The sequence below is a fragment of the Ictidomys tridecemlineatus genome, chromosome 8 (assembly GCF_052094955.1).
Source record: "Ictidomys tridecemlineatus isolate mIctTri1 chromosome 8, mIctTri1.hap1, whole genome shotgun sequence".
In the NCBI taxonomy this organism is placed as follows: domain Eukaryota; kingdom Metazoa; phylum Chordata; class Mammalia; order Rodentia; family Sciuridae; genus Ictidomys; species Ictidomys tridecemlineatus.
In genome coordinates this window covers 117,673,368-117,696,644 of record NC_135484.1, presented here as the reverse complement: position 1 = coordinate 117,696,644, position 23,277 = coordinate 117,673,368, and the positions used below count along the sequence as shown (strand labels likewise).

The window sequence follows — 23,277 nt, the reverse complement described above, 5'->3', positions numbered from 1 at the left end:
GGTCTCTGATGGCCTTATGCCTGTGGCACACCAGGTGCCTGGGAAAGTTTCTGTGCAAGGGTACAGGATGCCTCGATGCTATGGTAAAACCTTGCTTAAGGAAGCTCTGTGCAAGAGTTTTATCAGCTTCAACCTTGATCTCAGGCACATATCTCCTGAGAATAGAAAAATTCTTATGCTAAACAACTACAATGTTTCACCAGCTCTGCTACTTCTGAGCCTGAGAGCCTAAATAATGTACCCTCTTGAGCACTACAAAACTGCTCCTAACATTGCACATTGCAAGTGTGGATTGCAACTGTGGAAAATCTGCATAGATGTTTCTAATTCTGTAACTTTCCTAAATATAAAGAATAATGCTTGCATAGTCTTCATCCTGATAATGAGACATAAAAAAATAAAGATTGCTGGTGTAACTCTCTAGATCTGCTTCTCTATCAGAGAGCAATGCTCCACCAGATCTCAGCTTTATCTCCAAAATACGCATGTGTGAATCTCTGTATTTTCTAATTCCCCATGGCCCCTCACCAGAATGACCAGTTTGGCTCTGCTGTTAGGAGCGGTTTTGTAGTGCTCAAGCAGAATGATGGTTCTCCTTCTTAGAAGAGGTGGAAAATCCTCAAAAAGAATATACCAGTGATTTTTTTGTCTAAAATACAATTCACTGTACACATTTTATTTACACTTTTATACTCTGTCTTTAAATAAGTGGGATTACTTTTATACTTGAGCCATTTTAAACCAAAGCAAAATTACCTAAGTAGTGCAAAGTGTTAAAATACAACATAAAAAAATGAAATCAGGCATAGTAATTCTAGTTAGGAATGTAACTATGATGTCCTTTTCTATAATCCATAATTATGTTCAGGAAATCACACAAAGATAAGTCGCTGATTTGAATGAAATATATAAATTTATAGCTAGTTTTGTAGTTACAAAAAACAAAAAAATTAAAGTATGCACAAAGTTAATATTTATACCATATTCCTGAATGCCTCACCCATGTTACATGCAGCAAAAAACAAATGGAAAACTGGAATCAGAATCATTAGTGTTATTGAGTAGAGAAACAAATAAATCTAGCAGCCTTCATCAAGAGTACAGTAAGTATAATGCTGTCAAAAGAAACAAAATAATTGTGAGAAAACTGTATGCATCATACTCTTTCAAACTAGTAATATGTTCTGCACACAATGAAATATAAACTCAATTTTTTTCTTATTAAAGTATAGAAATGCAAGTTCTTTTGAATATTGTCAATGAGTAAAACTTGTTTGTAATGGCAATTCTACTAAGCTAATACAAAATGGGCCAGGAATACATTTATGGAATCTGGGGGACTGTGTTGATTGTAATTCTTTGATTGGGATAGTGGACACTCAATTTTTAAAAGTTTTAAAAATGGACACCGAAGTACAAGACAAAGGCAAATTAGACTTCCTTATATCTCAGCAACATTTAAATGAAATCAAATTTAAATGCAATCCACTCTGCTTTTGAAGAGGCTTTGGCTCAAACCCCAAATCTCAATTGCTTGAGGCAGTCTTCTTTGAGAACACTCAGAAAGCCTCTTCTTAAACACAAACCTATTTTTAGAGGCAGAGCCTCTCTTAGTAGCTGTGTCTTCATAAGACTGATAACCAATCTCTATCTTTCTTAAACATTCTCCCTATATGTGTAGCAGCCTCTCTGTTTTCACATTCAGTAAGTCCATGTTGCTGTCTCATCACCTTTAGCTCTAACATGAAAACAGCTCCACAAACATCATCACTGTGGTCATCAAAATATTCTCCAATAAGGCACAGCAGTGTCTCTAGACAAAAGAGGTCAAGGTCACTTCGTTTTTGCTTTTTGTTCAGTATCATGAGCCATCTTCCACCCCATTTGTTTTTCTCATCTTCCCATACAGGCTCAAAACCATCCTTAAAATTTGAATAGTCACAGCCAGGCAACTAGACCTGAAACTGGAAGTGGAAGGTCTCATGTGACACAGATCAAGACAAGAGGGGAGAGGTGAGTACTTCATGGAAAAGCAAAAATCTTCTAAAGAAACAAGGAAAGAGGGAAGTGGTATAGCAAGTACCTAAAAAGTGGGAAAGCAAATTTTAAAAGTAATAAATCAGGGTTTGGTATCCTGTGACCCAGAAGATCTGTTTGGTTTCAATTTCATTCTTGCAGATATTCATTTTTCAAAGCATGAATGTTAAATTCTAATTTTTGGTAGCTTCATCGAATCATTTTCTTTCAAGGTTTGTATTGACAAAAAGAACACATAAATTATTTGAATCTAAATACTTTCTCTTGTGTTGTAAAATTGTGAAAAGAGGTATCTTGCATGTATTAATAAGAAAATACCAAAGGGGTTGATAAGTTATTCCTTTGCTTCTAGACTCTATTTAAGGGTTCTGTTGATCATGTAAAAGGTACACATGGCTCTCAGATAAGCAATGTAGGACAACAGTTTCACCAACTGCATCATATTCAAAAACTAGTGATTTCTTGTCTTTCTAAATTTACAAAGGAATAAATGATACCAGAAACCTGTTACTGATCTTGAGGTAAGAAATTATATTAGAAAAAAATAAGAGTAGTTTGAGGGGGAAAATTAAGTATAGTTCCACATTGTTGGTAAAACATAAAGTATAGCATATTACTCTTTGGCATTTAGCCTGGCCCTTCATGAGGATCACACAGATAACTAAATCATCTGAAACTGGTGTCCCCTGTCTAAGACAAGACTTAGGTACAGGTGGTTTAATTGGGAATAAGAATGATGGAAAAGTATAGGGAAAGTGTAAAGGAGGGAGAAAACACACACACACACACACACACACACACACATACACATACACACACACACTCACAAAGGGATGTGTTGTTAAAATTACTACTCTGGGCAATGGAGATGATATTGCTGCACAGTAGGCAGAGCACCTTCCCTAACTGTCATCTATAGGACAAAAGTCTTACCTATTGTCTTCTACCCCTATTGGTTGAGGACTGCCTCCAGAGGCACTGACACCTCTAAGTTCCTAGGCTACATGTTAACATGGGCCAGATGGGCCCTGAATATGGCTCTGAGTATCAGGACAAGATGTGCTTGAGGGAGGGAGTCTGGATTTCCTCATACCCTCCCGCAGCAACTGCAGCTGACATCACATGGACCACAATGTCATGGTGGAGGGACCATATTCCAGCCCTTCTACTGCCAAGATCCAATGACAACCCTCATTAAACCTATTGCATCACTGAGTCTTCATGCTTATGGATGATTATAGTCATTATAAAAGACCTAATAAAGAAGGTAATTAAAGGATATTCCAATCCCTGATAGCCCCAAAACTGCTGTTGGTATTCATCTTCTCCCAGCTCTACTGCATGTTCAGGCTCTCCCTCACTCTGGACCTGCATTCCAACCTGCCCAGCTGGCTTCCCTGATGGGGAACCACAGGTTTCATCACCCCAGGTGGCTCACCTTGTATCATTGTTTACTTATATCTAGTTTATCATATTTCTGTGGCTCTTTTATCTTTAATCTTCAGTAATTGGATTAGAATGGCTCTGGTGTTGGTTTATTTTATCTTTTCTGGGGTTCACTGAGCCTCTTCAGTTTGTAAATTTCTGTACTTGAATATAAACTTATTTCTTTTTCAAGTACATTTTATGCAACTAATCTCTTTAATCTCTTCTTTGGGGCTCCAGTGACATGAAAGCTAGACCTTTTTATATTGTCTCACAGGTTCCTGAATCTCTGTTCACTTCTTTAATACTTATTTTGTTTTTCAAGTTGTATACTGGATATTCACCCATCTTCAAAATCATTTGCACTTTTACCTGTCATTTCCATTGTGCTATTGAATCTGTCAGTGAATTCTTATTTTGCTTAGGTCATTGTTTTATTACAAATTACTCTTGTGGGGGATGTTGGGGTTTGAAACCAGGGACACTTAACCACTAAGCAACATCCCCAGACAGTTTTTTTTTTTTATTTGTTATTTACAGACAGGGTCTCACTAAATTGCTTAGGGCCTTGATAAGTTGCTGAGCCTGGCTTTGAACTTGTGATTCTCCTTTCTCAGCTTCCCAAGACACTAGAATTACAGACATGTGCCACCACAACCAATTCCATTTTTTAAAATAATATGCTGTGTGGTGTGTTTCCCTGGTAAAAACCTCTAGAAGCGGTCATATTTCCCCAGGATTATTTCTGTGCCAAATAAGTTTGGATTATATTCTTCACATTTTGAATATACATGTGGGCTCTGTGTTCTATTAAATCCTCTGGAAAATGTTGAAATTTTTGCTTTAACAGGCAAATAACCTCATCAGGACTAGAAGGCAAGCTCTGTCTCATCTCTGTGGATGGTAGCACTGATGTCAGTACAGTTTCTCAATCCTTAGCAATGCTGCTCTGTGCCTGCCCTGAGCATATGGCACTCAGTGTTTTCTCTGGCACTTGGATGGTGGTTTATTTCATAGCCCAGCTCCTAATGCATTTGGGGAGTTGGTGGAAGACTGAGCCACTCAGGTGCAACCTGAGATCCCCAAAAGTTATGATGATGAATTTATAAAATGACTGTCTGCTCTGTGCCATTTCTCCACACACTCCAGTTCCTATAGGTCCCTTTACCAGTTTCTCAGTCCAGAAAGATGAGCTTCTCTCAAAGTAGTTTCCAGTACTGTTATATGATTCCACCCAACTAGAGCTTCTTTTGAGGCAAATGGAAAAATAATGTGAAAATACCCCCAAGCTCCATAAGTCACAGTTTTTATGGCTGTCAAATGGGTTTTGCTCTCGGGGTTTTTAATGCCTCCACCACTGCATCTTAGTGCAGCTTCATGGTTTTGGCCATGCCCAGGACAGAGTTAGAATAGAAAAAGAAAAAAAAAAAGAAAGCAAAAACAAACAAGGTGTATTTCCCCCATACTCTCTATAACTTTCAAAGAACTCCTTTCCAATCTTCTGGCTAGAAACAGGGTGTGCCTTTGGAGTTTCTTCTCTCTGCTCCATGACCACAGTTACCCCCATCAAAGCCAAGAGAGAAAAGAGAGAAGAACCAGGACCCCCTCCCTGACTGCCATTTCTTCAGGTTCCCCTTCCCTCCTGCTACTGTTTACTTTTCAAGGTCCACAGGTGGCACTTCACACATTCAATTCACTATTTTTTATTATGATCACTGGGAAAGAGAGACTATAGTGGGCCATGTTCCAACTTAGCCAGTACAGAAAGATTCTGAGCATTACTGCTAAAGAATGTTTTAGAAGATTTGGGGATTCTAGGTTTCTTTGGGGGCCAAGACTATTCTTGATGGATTTTAATGATGTCTTCCATTGTTTTCTGGATTCCATTCTTTCTGATGAAAGTCAATCTTAACTCTTATTCTTTTTTGAAAATAGAGCACTTTTTCCTTTCATCAAATGAAAGCTTTTCCTTTTATCTTTGGTTTCCAGCAAGTTATTCATTCTATTTAAAGGCATATTATTATTTGCCTATGTTATGAATGAAGTTGAGTTTTTTGAACCTTTGTTTTGTCTTTAATTGGTTTTAAAAAGTTCTCTGTTATTATGTTTCCTTTCCTGCATCCTTTATCACTTCTTTCTAGAATAATTTTAGTTATATTAGACCATTTGATAATGTCCCACATATTTGTAATGCTCATTTCCTTCTTCTTTATTTTACTTTATGATAATATATTATAGTGATTGGTGTCATCTAAAATCAGGGTTAACATCTTAGTGAAATTAATGTATACATATGTTATTTGTTTTATTACATAATATGAGCCAGGTAATATTCCAAGTTAGATGGTAGTGAATGCCCCCTAAAGGAAAAAAACAAAACAAAATTGAGGGAATGAGTAGGTATAGCTAGTCTCAAATATACTATTTGAACTGAGACTTGACTGACAAGAAAAAGTCAACTATTCAAAATCTACAGCAAACCACTCCCACTCCAGTCAGCAAGAACAGTAAGTGCAACTCCTAAAGCAGAGACCAACTTTGCATGTGAGAGCAACAAATAGGGGGACAGTATAGCTAAGTTAATGGGGAGCCAAAAAGAATTCTATGTCATGAATGAGTAAAACCACAGAAAAAGGGATAGTGAAGAAAGTTACTTGGATTTCTCTGTTATTTTCTGAAAACTCCTGGCCACAGCTGACTGAAAGGGCCATTGCGGTAATGCTGACTTTTCTCCACTGAAACCAGAACATATGGTTTGAGAGATGAAAAAGGAAGAAGGCCATCATTCATTAAAGAAAACAAGTTGTAAAAATATAGTAAAATAGAGCATAAGACACAGGCAAGTCAATTATTTCTTGAAAAGAATTATATTTGAATTAATGTTCTGTGAGTTTTAAGGAAAAGATTAACTTGAATTTATTGTTTTGTTTTGTTGGAGTAATTGCTGTTACATGTTGGGCCTAAAAGCCATTGATTTACACATGATCTAATCTGGAATAAGACCATCACTCATAATTTCCATGGAAGAAGATTTGATCTGAAAATTACTTATGCTAATAATAGAAGTGAAAAAAAAATTTAAGAGTGCCCTATTCCCATATGTAGTGGGTTGGAATAAAACAACTCTCAACCTCTTCCAGTGCATTTGTCTTGACTTCAAAAGGTGCAACGCTGAAGAGGACTCTTCCTGGGTAACCTTTGGTATCATTTAGATTTACTAATCAGAAACATTCTGTGAGAGTTGAGCATGATTAGATGTTCTTTCAGCTGAAAAGGTACTTATTTTTCTGTGTTGGAATGAGGAGAGATCTTCATGTCTGATAGCTCTCTTTAGAGATGTAAAGAGGCAACACACAGCAAGTCCCCTTTACCAGTGCAAATTGATCAGAGCAGCTCACTAAATGGAGGGGCTTCCCCATGTGGCTGTCCCAACCAATGTGGTTCCCTGGTTAGAGAAGAGGGATGGCTACGTAGGTGGTCTTATTCCTCCAGTTCCCCTGGTAATTCTCTGAGGTATATTAAGCCTTGTAATAAACTCTTATCTTCCTAAAATCAGCTAAAAAATTTTGCTCTGCCATTGTTCTTTTATCAATATTCCATGTCTATCAGTTGAATAGAAGAAAGAATCCTTGGTGGCAATTCAGCTCCCTCTTCTGAAGTAGCTATGACTTTGAACTCCTTTGTTGAGCATTATATTTAAGAACGTGGTTTGGAGGTTTTTGTCTGTATCAGTGAATGAAAGACTTCAGCAATATTGAAGAATTAGTCATCTTCAGAGTTCACATAAAATTTAAATTAAATAATGAAAAGAATATCGTAGAGAACCTCTTCTTTTTAACATGCTTTCTCTGGTTAATAGAAATTAGAAAACAATCATTTTTCTCTTGCCTTTGGCATAATCAAGAGAAACCTTAGAATAAGAACTTCAAAATAGGTGATTTTGAGAGCCCTATTCCCATACAGCAACACCCTCTTGGTAGTTTACTGAATGTGTTTCCCAAGGTTACAGAAAGTTAGAAAGGGAGACAAAGCTAAAATAGCAGAAAAGGAAGAAAACAAAACTATCTTTTTAACAGTATAAATGTGATACAGGAAATGCAAACAATTCTGAAGATGACTCATGAAATTTATTTTTATAAGAGTTTAGCAAAATTACTGACTTCAAGATCTTATATGATGAAGCATTCTATTTCTGTTGAAAACACAGTATTGAAGATTTTATTTTTTCTTCCTATTATGGATTAAATTCAAGAGCACTTAACTGCTGAGCCACATCCCCAGCCCTTTTTATACTTTATTTAGCAATAGGGTCTCACTAAGTTATTTAGGGCTTGGCTAAATTGCTGAGGATGGCTTTGAACTCGCCATCCTCCTGCCTCAGCCTCCCTACCTGCTGGGATTACAGGAGAAGATTTTTTAAATAAGGTTTTTGCAGAATCAGTTTTAGCAGAGAGGGTGGTGAGAAATGCAGCACAACCTGCTCCTGGGGACCCTTTGTGGGAGGCCAACCTTATGGGTGACTGAGTTACACTCCCCAGCTGGGTGCTGAGGCACTCAGTCACAGAAATGGGTGTGACTTGCTACAGCCCCATGGGTGAAGCTATGCTCACCTGTTCCTTTGTAATATAACCCCTTGCCCTGTTTAGGATAGAATCTTCCATGGAAGTGCCTTGTGTGTGTCCCCTCCTCTTACTGTGCCCTTGGGTGTGGCCTACCCAGGTGTCAGTCAACCTGCTGACCTTTGACATCATGAATATAGACTCAGCCCCTGAAACCTGACCCCTTGCCTCATTTGAATGTCTTCTCCTCAATAAAAGGGGTCAGCATGTGCTCTCTCTCTTTCTCTTTCTGTGGACCCTTAAGGTCAGAGGAGCCGTCACAGAGGCCCCAAAGAAAAAGGTATTTGTGTCTCTTGTGTGGTTATTTCATGCAGCCCAGTTATCCCAGTTTAACTAGAGTGGCCCCTGAGCCTTTTAGTCGCAAGAACAGAAACCTGGCACCCTCTGGGGCCCTCTGCCCCAGGCCCACAGGTGAGCTGAGGGTCTGGGGACGGGCTATGGCCTCTGCCCTGCAGACCCCAGAACTCCGGCAGCGCCTGCGCACTGGCTGACCCAGGATGTCCAGGACCCCCTGGCTGGATGACCTGAGGGTGGTCATGACCTGTCAGATCTGGACCCTGTGGGCTGCCTGGTCTGCTGCCCCAATCCTGTGGGTCCCAGGCAGAACTGCCACTGAGGACATGGTGTGCCTTTGGGTGGTGGCGGGCAGGACGAGGCGAGAAAAAATGAAGATCCTCCAATGCCGTGGAGGCCAGTGGGGACTTCGAGGGCCAAGAAGGCAAGCAGATGACGAAAGCTCAACCACGCCTTGGACAGCAGAGCAGCACAGACCAGGGCCCTCTGTGACTCCTGGTTGCCGGCTCCTGGCGACACCACCTTGTAGGACAAGGCAGAGGCCTTAACGCCCTGGAAGGTGATTGATGCCCAGGTGACTAGGGTAGACTGGTTAGCGGCCTGGTGGTCGGTGGTCCTCCTACACAGAGAACCTGCAGAGCAACAGGCCATAAGTGACCCACTGGAAATGCCACCGCCCTGTGGGAAGATTCCATGGCCCTTTGGAGAAGCCTGTGTGTACAATATGAAAGGCCGCTCTCAACTCCCCCACCTTTAAAACTAGTGACAAGTCTGGACCTTGTAAATGTAAAGAGGTTGTCCACGTGTGAGAGAGGTAGACAGTGACATCTGTAAATGCCCGTGTTAAAACCTCAGAAATGTCTTCTGGAAGGGACTTTGAAATGAATTTGTTAGACCAGCTCTAGGAGGGACACTTGTCCACGTTTGTCCAGTGGGTTAGAGGACACGGAGAAGCCTTTAACAGCGAGATGGAGGAGGTCCCGTGCCAGATGGGTTTGTGTAAAAGACGTTTTTCAAAAAATAACGATTGTTTTGTGTGCATTTTATCCCTTATTACTATATATATATATATATAGTTGAAAATGCTAAGTACTTGTTTTGAAATATCTAGATGTTCTAAAGTGCCTGATATATGTTAAAAGTAGAAATGGTAAAATATAGCACATTTTGTAAATTTTCTTATGAAATGATTTGGGGGTAAATAGCCAAACCTCCTGCTGAGTGGTGCAGATTGTGAGCTTCTCCTCAGGAGCACCATGCCAGTGTGGCAAGAGTTGTTCCTGGGTCTGTGGGTTTTGTTTTACTTTGCTCTGTATGTAGTGTATATAAAGGACAAATGAGTCCTAACCTAGTCATTTCTAGATGTTAAAAGGGTGCCAGTATATGACAAAACAAATTGTGTATATTTTACATTAAAATTCCTAGGGAAGATTCTCTTCTGAAAATTTGAGCATTATAGCCCACTGGGTCAGTGAAGGGACAGAATACTCACATTTTGAAGACATTTTCAAATTAGAACTATTGTTACATGTGTGCAGTTTATTCAAGATTATCATGTACACAGTGAACAAATTGAGTTCTTACTTGAAACTCCTAGTCTGTCTAGATGTTTAAAAATGCCCACTGTATGTTAAATATAGAGGTAGTAAAATGTCACTTTGTAAATATCTTTTTGATAAAACTCATATGAAATATTGTCTTTTGGGAATGGAACTGTGAAACCACCTCTGTGAGCAGTAGAGTACTACTGTACTTGTTGAGTGATGTGGAGGAGGGCGGGAACAATTGCAAAGGGAAATGTGATTGTGTGTTCATACTTAGACATGTTCAGACATCAGTTTTCTGCATGTTTTGTGCACTTTGTTTTGCTGTGAATCAAGTATCTATGATGGACAAATGAGTCCCAATTTTGCAACATCTAGTCTCTAGATGTTAAAGAGTGTATGACCAAGTAGTTAGTAAAATTAGCACATTTTGTGTATTTTCTGTTGAAATTCATAGGAATGCTTGTCCTCTATAAATATAAACTTTTGGATATGAATTTGTTCAAAGCATTCCATATGCTTCTACTTGTCCACTGCACTGAAAGAAGAGAAAAGAAAGTGAGGATGGAAAGGTTCAAGGACAAAATGTTAGAAGATACCTCTGATTATAACCATTGTTACATGTGCGATTTTATTTACCAGTTCTGGGTGCATCATGGACAGGTTCTTATGTGGAATATCTAGTCCTATTTAGAAGTGCTTGATGAACTTAGAAGTAATAGGATGAATCTTTTTGTAAAGCTTTTAAAAACTGATGGGAAATACTGTGTTTGGAATTGTTAAACCACCTCTGAACAGAACACTGTCTGTACTTGTTCACTGGGTTGAGAGAGGCAGGAGAGAAGTTGCAAAAGGTGTTTGGTTAGAGTGTGCTGGACAATTTCAGCTTACCCATTGCCCTGCAATGTGCATTTCATTTGTCTTTGCTGTTCTGTATATATTGTGTATATACTGGACAAAGGAGTCCTAATTTTATAATATCTAGCCTTTAGATATTAAAGAGATTGCCATTGCATAACAAAAGTAGAGTTAGTAAACTAACATATTTTGTACACTTTATGTTAAAATTCATAGAAAGGCAGTCTTCTGAAGAGTCCTTTCGGAAGTGAAATTGTAATATCACATTATATGACACTCAGATATGACACATGTGACAGAAAATAGAAGTGGAAGAAATGAAGGATTCTAGGCCAGAATGATCCTACTTAGAAGACACTTTCAGATATAACCATTGTTACATGTGTGTAGTTTATTCAACGCTACTGTGTACTTAGTAGACAAATTTAATTCCTTATTTGAAATATCTAGGATTTGTAGATGTTTAGAAGTACACAAAGGATGTGAAAACCAGATGTAGTAAATGAAACTTTTGTAGATTAAAAAAATATATTGCATATTCCAAAACAAGAAAATATAAAAACACCAAAGTTAACACTGAAAAATAAAAAATAAAATCCAGCTCTATGGAGATATCCCACCATCACTACCAGTATATGTGTCAAAGTGACAAAATAGCCAAGACAATTTTGCCATCATGAGTGAGGGAAGGAGACACTACAGACATCAAAGGGTATGATAAAAATGTATACAAAAAAAGTAAAAGGATTCCAGGAATAGGCTAACCCATGAACAAAGGTCTTCTTGGGCAACCAGTGAATATTTACTGAGCACTTACTGAATACCATAGGACACAGCATTTCAAAATATGTGATCTGATTAGTTAAAACATAAATAATGCAGGACTCTGAGAACCTGGGCTACTACTGATCTCTTTTTAGAAAAATCCAAGTAGCAGGACATCCTGGGGATCCATACTGTAGATGTTTACCATCAGACTTACATGGACAGATGAAATCTCAAATGTATCAATACCTGCCCTAACTTTGACAACTTTATTTTCCCTGATGACCCCTCCAAAGTAGATAGTAGTGGCAGATATATGTTGGAAATGAGTGTGGGGATGTTCTATTATATAATTCCAGAAGCTACTGCATTTGTATCCCAGTGGCTTCCCTCCTCCTTATCTGGTAATAGGTAGCATAAATAAGCAATGGGAAACTGACTTCACCCAGATTATTATACTTTTATTGTCATTATGCTATTATGTCCTCATGTTTTCAAGGTAGATGAGTTTATCCTTTCACCATAATTTACAAGGTCAATAAGAACCACCCAAGGCAGAGCTTGGATTTGGAGGTTGATATGATTTGAAATTCCCTTTCTATAGTGGCACAAATGAAACTTAAGTTGTATGTAAACTACACAAATTATACTCGAAGCATCATGGGTGTGGGGACTGAGGAGCAAGCCCAGGACCTCATGCATGTTAGGAAAGGGCTTTACCACTGAGCTATTCCCTCAGGAACAAACTTTTAATGGGTAGAAAAAGAAACAGAGAAGGACACTTCCTATATAGAGGGAATGACAATTGATATCACTATGATTATATTATCATTATTACAGTTACCATCTATCCAACCTTGCTTGGTTTTTCATACTTTTCTTTTTTTGAGGAAAATAAAATCTGTCTTTCTGCACAGAAATTGGTTCAAAATTAAGGCTTGACTTAGAGTCCTATATCCCATAGCTAAAATGATTTGTTGAGAAATTGGAACGTCACTCTATCAGGGATTTCTCCAGATTGTTAAACTGGAGCTGACATACTTGAAATCTTGCTATTCAGGTGATAGACTGGTGGTGAAGGCGATCCCCCACTCACTGTCTTGACAGGGTCACAGTGAGGATGAATGCTGGCAAAGCCACGCTGGTTGGTGGGTAACCGAAACCATGAGACCCTTTTTTATGTAATTGGGACTTTGCATTTTCATGCTTATGTTTCTCACAGGAGGCATGAGTATGTTAAATGCCAAACAAATTAAATTTCAGATGGCTAGAACAGAACAGGTAGTTCATGCCTTGGAAGCTGTTCTGCTACCCACCCCTCAGCATATCAAGGACAAAGTGAAAGGCTATTCTTCTATCTTAGTACATTGTGGACAAACCTAATAACAGACAACAATCATACACTGAGAAACAAACTCTTTGAGAACTAGTGCACCTTGACTGAGAAACAAACTCTTTGAGAACTAGTGTACCTTGACTGAGAAACAAAGAAACTCTGAGAAAGCAGCTCAACCAGTTTTATGAGAATAAATTTAGGAATCAATTAAAATAGCTTTATAAGACACAGTTTTAGAATAATGTTAGAAATATTATTTTATTTAGATTCTTAAGTTTAGAAATTCTTAAGTCTTTAGTTATATAGGTTTCTGATATGTTTTAAGGATGATTCATAAACTTTAGGACATTTTAAATATAAGATTTAAAGGGACTTCTTTAGACGGGAATTTTAAATTAAAAATAAAGTACAAGTGTACTTTAGGTTAATGATTAATTAGGAGACTTAGAGTCTGGTTACGTAGTTTGGCATTAGTTAATAAGAAAATAACATATCTTGGGAAAAATAGTAAATCTTGGGAAAATCTGAAGGAAGTAAATTGGTGACATGTTTTATTGATGATTCTGTACTTTTGATGATTGTATGGCTGGGGGTCATATCCTGGAAGGATGTAGATCAGTGTGCTCTCAATCATGGTTAAGGAAATGTCATGTCTTGGCAAAGTTTTAAATTATATAATCAATGACGTATTGTGAATCTATAATGATGAGAAAAACTGTAATAAAAAGGGGACCCAGAGAAAGCAGCTTTAGCTCTCTCTCTGGAGATTGCTCAAACGGAACGACTCCTGTCTCATCATTTCGCCGACGCCACTCCTCCTTCAGGACTCCCTGGACCCTGCCGGGGCTGGACCCCGGCAGACTGGAAGTCTGAGATGTTCCTCTACATACCCATATTTCCAGAGGAGAAAATAAGAACTATCAGGAAAAGCAGAACTCAGACAAACACAGAGAGCACAAGCAAGAGAGAAAGAAACACACACAAAGACGGATAAAGAGAGGCAGAGAGATAAACATAAAGAGAGAATGCAGACAAGGAGAAAGATAATGGACCATAGAAGGACAGAAAGAAATAACCATGAGCACCATGAGCACAGCCCAATGGATGGATTGAGGAAAAAAAAGAAAAAAGAGACAGCAAGACATTCTAATGCAGGTAAGAAATAAAAGACATGTGAGAGAGAAGTTCATGGAGGAATGCAAATGGAAGAAAGTTACAAAAACCATCTAATATATTAACAGAGAGAGGATCTTTCAGATAGACAGAGATACAGAAAAATGCGTGATAATAAAGAGACAGCCAGGCACAGTGGTGCATGCCTGTAATCCCAGCTGTATGGCGATATAGGAGGCTGAGGAAGGAGGATTGTGAATTCAAAGCCAGCCTCAACAACAGTGAGGTACTAAGCAACTCAGTGAAACTCTGTATTTAAATAAAATACAAAATAGGAATGAGGATATGGTTCAGTGGTTGAGTGCCCCTGGATTCAATCCCTAGTACCAAAACTAGATAGACAGACAAACAGACAGACAGATGAAGAGATACAGAGTAGAAAAAGAAGCACACTGAGAGAAGAGAGTAAAGACAGGAGGAAAAGGTCAGAGAGAAAGGAAGGAGTTAAGAGATAAAGGAGAAAAGAATCTCAACTTAGTTCTTGATCTAAGCATTTTTCAGAAGCCAAATGAATTTATGAACTTTTAAATTATATGTCAAAAAAATAATTTTTTCCTTAAGACGGTATTAGTAGAGTTTCCATCACATTCAATCAACATATTACTTTCTAATAAAACTCCCACTGACAATTATATAATCTGGTAGTTCAAATGCAACCCAAAATCATTGTCTTTTGCCTCTGTGTACATAGTCAACAATGCCAGATGACATTTGTGGGGCAAGGTTGGCTAATTTATAGTCTTAGGTGTTGTTAGTTAACATGATGGCACAAAATAATTCCAATGCCTCAACTATGTAAAATGTGTCAGGCTGCAACAGAATCCAAGAAATACTGTTGCACACAACCCCACTTCCAAGCCCCAGATAGTGGACAATTGAATGTTTTCATACCTTTTCACATTCTTATATGGCACCTGAATTAGACCAGGTATGGGGACCCATGACTTCCCCTAGTCTCCTCCCCTTTGGGGCTTCACTGAACTAGTCCTCTAGAATCTGGTCTTTTCTGTGCCAGTATCTCCCACCACCACTTTTACTCAATCAGAATCAGAAACACAAGGGACTCACAAATCTATTTAATTTTGAAAAAATATATTGAAAGATAAAGGAGTTTGACATGTAATTCATGGGAAGTCTTCAGACAGAGAACAAGATCAGGAACATGTTGAAAGTACTCGTGGCCCAAACAGATGTGGCAGGCAGCACAGGGAGCAGAGTTGGGTGGAAAGCAGTCACAGAAACTCAGGAAAGACCAGAACAAGAAGAGGGCCAGGGGCCTGGGGTTTTGGCTCAGTGGTAGAACACTTGACTAGCATGTGTGAGGCACCGGGTTCAATTCTCAGCACCACATGTAAATAAATGAATAAAATAAAGACCCATCACAACTAAAAATTGTGTGTGTGTGTGTGTGTGTGTGTGAGTGTGCAAAAGAAGAGGGCCTGGCATCTGCTGCTCAGGCACTTTGGGACTCAGGTCTTGATGGGGGACAGGGCTGGCAGAGGTGGATTCCTCACAAGCCTGAGAGAAGTGAGGCTAGGAACTTGCACAACGGTGAGAACAGCAGTAGACCATGGAACAGTGGTAACAGGAAGAAAAATGTTGGAATCAGTGCATGAGCCCTGAAGGAAAGAGAAAAAATAAGTCATAAGTTAAATCCCTAAAGAAAGTCAGCCCCCTGCCCAATACCCCTGGGGCCTCTCTGCAACTCAGAACACTAAGGGTGATTTTGTACAACCACCCACTCCTCACCATCTCTCCTGGTATCTGATTGAAGAGGATACTGCACTAAAGTGAACACAAAGCTTCCACAGAGGCATGTGGAAGAAGGCCCCAGTCCCATCAGCAGTCTAAGTGCTTTGGTGAAGCACAGGTCACGTACTTAACTGGACAGATAAGAACTGTAACCTCCTGTCATCTCACCTAACACCCAGCTCAGCACAAGAAAGACTCATGGCCTCCCTAATTTCTGCAATCTACCGCTATCCCTAGTTTGGCTCCCCCTTTTTACTGAGCTAAGAAAAGTTACAACAGAAACACTTAGTGCTAGCCCCATTTTCTTCCCCATTTTCTCTAAAGGTGACTTACCTTTCTTATTCCAAAAGATGACACTAAGGCCCAAGCCAAGAAAGATCAGTCCCAGCACAAGACTCCAAATGCCACTCAGCATCTTGTTCTGGGCAGATTCTGACAGTGACCCAGGGAAGTAGAAGCCTGTGCATCAGTGACTGGCCCCACATCTCACAGAGTTCTCGTCAGGAAGCCTGGAGTCCAACCCAAGATATAAGAGATAGAGGTGCCCCACCCCCAAACAGAGGAGGGTGAAGGGCATGCAGAGACCCCAGGAGAACAGTGGGTGGATGAGGGTTTGGGGGAAAAAGGGAGAGTGGGTCCCCATGATAGGTCCATCTGAAAATCCAGAGACCATCCCCAAACACCAGCCTTAATGTCAAAGCCCAGAATTTCACCACTGCAGAAGATATACTGCCAAGCTGAACCTCAGCCTGGGGATCAGGTTACATACAGCAATAATATCTTGGAACCAAAGGAGGTCAGTACTCAGCATCTGCCTTTTGACTTCAGATCTCATGCCTCCATGACTCTAGGCTCAGAAATGACACTAGGGGTTGTGTAGAGGAGAAGGTATGAATGTGTCCAACAGCAGAGGAAAGAAGAACCCTAAGCCCACATGACCCAATGTCCTCCCTGCCTTTGCTTCTTTCTGTTGAACCTCTGGTATCAATGAAATGGCCCTTACACCATTCTACAGTGATGGGACTCTGGAGGCTGAGGTGCTCCACATGGCAAGTGTAGACATCTCCATGCTGGGGTATTACTTCTAACATCACAAGAATTTGGTAGGTCCAATCCCCATTCTGAATAAGTGGTGTGGATACAACTCCAGAAGTCTCTTCCTCTTTATTCCAGAACCATCTGACTTTAACTTGTCGAGGATAATATTTGTCACTGAGCAGATCAGCAAATTGTGGTGGTTTACGGGCACTGTCCTGGCTGGAGAGATGGTGACTTTAGGCTCCACTGGGATAAATTACAGCAAAAAATAAAGTTAGAGAATGAGGCAGCAAAGAGGGTCTCACCATGGGCTTAAGTCCCTCCTTTGATACTAAAGTGGAGAAAACAGCACATATTAGTGTTCACAAATACCAAAGTTTTCACCCATTTGTGGAAGATTTTTTAAGAAATTGATCACATAGAAATAGAGGGTAGAATAGAGGTCACCACAGCCCAGGAAAGGAATAGTGAGAGGGTGAATAATGGAAATCAAACATACTTGGAGGAGAGCACGTTTAATGTTATACAGCTCCACAAAGAATACTCTACAATAATTAATTACACACTTTGTAAAAACCAGAGAAAAAGAGTTTGGGTTGCCAATACACACAAATGATAATATTTCAGGAAGTGGAAATGCTGATCTCCCCAGTTTGATCACAGCACATTGTGTTGAATTACAACACTGTACCTCATAAATAAATACCAATATTATATGTTGATTTTTAAATGAAAAAAATATTAATTAAATGTCCCTTTTATAAATATATATGTCAGCAATGCATATACCATCTTGGTCCTTTAAGATTATTCTGCCTAATGATGTCCTAGTTGTCTTGCTTTAAGTACAGTCTGAGATTTTCACAGAATACAATTAACTAACAATGCTCTCCTCCTCTGTATTTCCCCACTATGTTGTGCTACTGCACCAGGGGCTCAAAATCAGTGCTATCAACCAACCATGGACTAAACTTTGAATCAAAATAAACCTCTCCTGTATTTAAGTTAATTATCTCAAGCACTTTATTACAGTAACTCAAAGCTGACTAATACACTCTTCCAATGCTGCCTACCAAGTATTTCAACAGTTTTTCCTTCAATTCAAATGCCCTCCCAATTTTGCCAAAATCCTAGGAATCCCCAAAGTTGCCTTCCCCACAGGCCTTCCACACTAGTTCAGAGATGAGTGCACTTTGATCAGTCCTAAACTCACCTCTCTGCTGAACAGTGAAGGAAGACGTCTATTAATAGTGGTGTCTGCACAAGGTGTCTACATGGGCCCGATACTCAGCCAGAAGGTCTTTCTGGGCATTCCAGCTCTTGGCACTTGACATCCTCAGCTCTGTTACAGCCACAAACACCCCCACATCACTGTCAAAGCACAGGATCTCTTCCTTATTGTAGATTTGTCTGGCCATGAGCCTCACTCCCTGAGTCCCATTGGTGAAGTAGCAGGTGCCCTTAAACTGGTACATAAAATCCTCTGCAGGAGAACCAGGCCATGTTAGATTTAGCTCAGGCTTGCATCCCAACCAACCCTGTGTTTGGTTTAGGGAGACAAGCGAGTAAAGGAACATGACAACAAAGACCAGTGACTAAATAAAATCTGCTCTCAACCCTCAGAATTTTATTCCCAGGATGAATGAAGTGATTTCTCTACCTCAAATCCTGCATTGATCATTTATTGGAGAAAGTTAAAAATGTCAAACAAGGAAGATCATGGAATAATGTTTGGAATACAGAAACAAAATTGCCAGCATTTTCATATGCTGGGTCTGTAAATAACCAAAATCCTAAATAATCTGCTAACTAAAAGAATTTAAAGTAAGGGAGAGTTCAGCAAATGGCTGGATACAAGATCCATTTTTAAATATTCTACAAATAGATGAGCAACAAATGTGAAATCAAATGTGAATTACATCATTTATAATGGCATGAAAAATTATGAAGAAATCTTATAAAAATATACAAGAATTCTAAAAGGGAAACCATGAAATTTATGAGATACATCAAAAGGGTCCTAAGTAAACACAAAAATACACCTGTACATGAATTGGAAGACTGAATATTATAAAGAGGACATTATCTCAAATGGTCTTATGGATTCTGTGGGTATAATTTAAAATTCCTACCAATTTGTGATTACTCAAAATTTATAAGTTGATTCTAAAATGCAATAAAGGTTCATAAGGCAAAGATGGTAATTAAACACCATATTTTGGGCACAGACATAGATAAATAAATGGCAATAATGTATTCCAAAATAAGTTTCATGCAACCATTTAGACTAAATATATTACAAGGGTGGCACACAAGGTGGTCAGTGAGGAATGAATACTTTTGTTAATAAATTATTTTCTAATAAATGGGAATACATCAGAAGGAGCAGAAGAAATTGGGCATACTTCTTGCACCATATGTAACATAGACCTAAGTATGAATGAAATGCTACAAATCTGTTAGGAGATAAAACTAGAGAACATTTTCATGATGTTGGAGTTGTGACAGATTTCTTAAATCATTAAAAGCACTAGACATAAATAAAAAAGACTGATAAATTCAATTCAATAAAAGTAACAGCTTCTTCTCATCAAGAAATATCATTAAAAGACTTACACAAGGCCAAAAGTACAAATATTTTCAAAGCACATACTGATGATGTGCTTGATTTGAAATATATTTTTTATCTTTTTGAAATAAATGAGAAAAAGATAAATATGGAAAAGAATAGAAGTTCCCATAACACTACACACTCACCAGACATGGAAACATTAAATAGTCTAAGATACCAAAAGCTGTCAAGAATTGGATTTTCTTTTGAACAGCTCATGAGACAACTAATGTGAATAACAGTTGGACTTTGTCTTGTCAAGTTGAAGATAGGCAGACATTGCAATTGAAGTATTTATTTCAGTCTAGAGAAATGCAGACCCAAAGGTTCCAGGATTCCAGGGTACATTTTCTTTTAAGTAAGACCAGCCCAAACCTCCATCCACATAAGAACAGGTTAAGTACATTGCTCTGCCCTCATAAAATGGAATATACTACCCAACAACGAAAATGGATGAATGTTGCATCAGAGATTTGTGGCAAGTCTTCTCAGACATAATTTTGAGAAAGGAAGCAAGACAGAGCACAGCATTTATGGAACATTTAGAGGAGGAAATATTAATCTATATTGTTTAAGGATACATTCACATATATGCTAACAATGAGCAAAACAAATTAGGATTAAAAGAATCACAATATAACTTACTCCTGGAATGTGAAAATGGGTACTGTTGGAAAGGAGTACACAGAAGTCATTTGAAGAATTGGTAATATTTACATATGTACAACTTGATTAGAAGTTATTTGGATACTTCTTTGTAATTTTTGTTACGTGTGTGTGTTAAGATGTCTGTTGTGTTATTTTCCTAATAATTAGTTAAAAATACACTATAATAATACATACCCTGGAGTCATCAATTTGTATCTGTGTGTGTGTTTTAGAAAGACCAGGTGAGACAGTTGATGTAATACTATCACTACACATTTGGGATTTAATGGGTGCAAAATAAATATCAATTTTGGAGGTTTTTTTTCACCATTGTCATAGCCCCCGTACACCATCAATACTGAATCAAGTCCTAATTAGCCCAGAATTACTAACTGCCTGTCCTTATCCCATTCTTCCTCCCAAGTCCCACATGTCATCTCCATGACCCCACTGCTTACCTCCAAGGCATGGGTGATTCATTGTGCTCTTCAGGTATTGAGGCTCCAGAGACTATAGCTCTGGTCTGAATTTGTCTGATCCCAAGCCCCTAAATAGATGAATACTATTGGGCCCAGAAAATCCTCAGAGTGGCCAGTTCTTTTAACTTACCTGATGCTTCTCAAGTACCTCATTTGCATTTTGTACTGTGTCTGATATAGAAATGTACTTTGTCTTTTTCTTCCAATTCTGAGATCCCAAAGTCCTTTAGAGATATTAGCCTCCCTTCCACTGCAGAGGTTGAAAAAAGGAATCTAGCAAAACTCTAAGAAGGAGAAATCAAGACTCTTGTAAGAGTCCTTCCAAATTCTACCTGTGGTTTGTTGAAAATACAACAGACCCAAGCTTAGGCTCCAGAGCCCCCAAGAAATTATTTCCAAATCTGGGCTCTGAATAGCATCTGTCCTGCACTTACTTGGGGAATCTCTTCTGTTAGCCATGGGAGTCCTCAGCACCATGAGAATCCCCATCACAATTCCAGCTTCTCTCCAAGGGGTCCTGGGGATTATCACAGTCATCTTTTCAAACTTGGAACAGAAGCAATTTAACAAAAGCACTTGGCATTCAGTACAACTGCTACCAATTGACCTGGCATTTCACTTCACAGAGATGGAAAGCAGGAAATCTCCTATGAATTTTAGGATTGGACAATTCCTAAGGAAGAAACCAATCAACCCTATGACTTAAGTCCTCATTTGTCTCTAGGTAAACATTTTTAATGGAAGTTCTCAACTCAAAAAAAAATCTATTGTTGAATACACCACCAGTAAACACCACATCATGTACAACCTCAAAGAGGGATCCTAATTAGAATAAGTTATACCCCATGTATGTATAATATGTCAAAATATACTCTGCTGTCAGGTGTATCTAAAAAGAACAAATTAAAAAATTAAAAATTAAATAAATAAAAAACAAAACCAAAAAATTGTAGAAACATTATCCACTGATCATTTGCTAGGTATCTAGTGGTAGATCATCTTCAAATATCACTGAACTTTGTAAAATGCTGAAGATATGTTAGGAAGATTCAGGACCAAGAACATGACTCAAGGCATGTCTTCTTGTGACATTTATTTAAATTCTGTTTCTGATGTTTGGGGTTTGATGGTGGCTAAGGATGCCAGAGGGCAGGAAGAAGTGGAATACTATTCCTTGGGACATAAAATTATTATCTAAGAGCTCTTCATTTTTCCCCCTGACTTAACACTACAAGAACTAAGATACAATATGAAAGGAAACAGATTATAAAGAAAATGTATTTGTATCACGGTTGAAGAATTTATTGATTTTGTGACTCTGGACAGATTAAATAATCTCTATTTAGCCTCAGTCATTGTACCTTTAACAGGTACCTTTAACAGGTACCTTTAACTTTCTCTTTGACACCATTGGTATTCAGACAAAATAAAATTTTATAGATATGACATATTAATTGCAGATCCTGGCAAAGAGCTAGAACCCCAAGATAAAGCCATGTTATGTGTTTTTAAGGGGACAAAACAGAGGCTGTGATGAGGAAATAGTTGAGAAAAGTTCCCTGGGTTATTTAATCAACTGAGTTATTTATCAACACATGTATTTTTCATGGCATTCAGAGGAGGCCCTTCAGGAAATAACTGCACAAGGATGACTTGACACCTCCGAGCCTATTGATACCCCAGTTCCAGCAGCAACCAGAAGGTGACATACATTAGCAGGGAGTAGATCAGGTTAAGCTGAAAGTTAATAGGAATTTTTCAAATTCTAAATCTAATCTAGAGAAGAATAGACGTGAAATTATTATTACAGTTATAACAACTGTTTCTATTAGTATAAACAATAATAACTATCATTTTTCAATCTTAACATGTGCCTGACACGGCACATTTAAAATATCTTGACACAAGTAACCTGAACAGACTCTAGGGTAATTATTATTATCTAACTTTTCATATAAGGAAACCATGCTTCAGTCTGAGTAACTTGCCCAACATCACAGTTTATCATTTGTTTTAAAGATGTGCCTTTGATCATCAGTCTTAAACTTCATGCAAATACTTTAGTCATTTATATTAATAATGTTTGAACAAAATATTGAAACAATGAAATCACATAATTTCAAATAACACAGTTTGTGTAAATCCATCAAATACATCACCAAGAACAAGCCTGAGGGCTGTCGATGGAATTGGAAGAGTGACAGTGACCATAACACTCTACAATTGTCCTGCAAATAACACCCCGATTTTAATTTCTGCTACATATTAGTATCAAATATAAATTTAGTTAATGATAGGTATTAACTGATTTAAGTGCTTTCAAAGCCACGTGCACGCACCTGTCGTCCCAGCTACTTAAGTGGCTGATGCAAAATGGCTTGAGCCCAGAAGTTCAGGACCAGCCTGGGCAGCACAGCAAGACTCCTCTTTGAGAAGAAAACAAGTGCTTTCACAGAACTTATAATGTTTGAAATGAGACAAACATTCATATTTTTAACCCCCTCAGTTGCATTCTCCTAATGAATTACCGAGTAATTCCTTTAAATTTTTATTAAGCAAAGAAAATCCTCATGTCAGTCTTTGAAATAGTTAATTTGGCAAATTTATTCATTCTTTATATATCACGTATGGCAAAGAACTGGAAATCCACTAAGGAGAACAGAGAACGCTGGTTAGTGAGACATGTTCCTGGTACCAC

At 38.4% G+C, this 23,277-nt stretch overlaps 2 pseudogenes; both read right to left on the bottom strand.

Moving 5' to 3' along the window:
- Positions 1-1,474: 1,474 nt before the first annotated feature.
- Positions 1,475-8,619, bottom strand: LOC144365781 (eukaryotic translation initiation factor 4E pseudogene; annotated as a pseudogene).
- LOC101968867 (HLA class II histocompatibility antigen, DQ beta 1 chain-like) lies at positions 8,616-21,068 on the bottom strand (annotated as a pseudogene).
- Between the last annotated feature and the right edge of the window lie 2,209 nt (positions 21,069-23,277).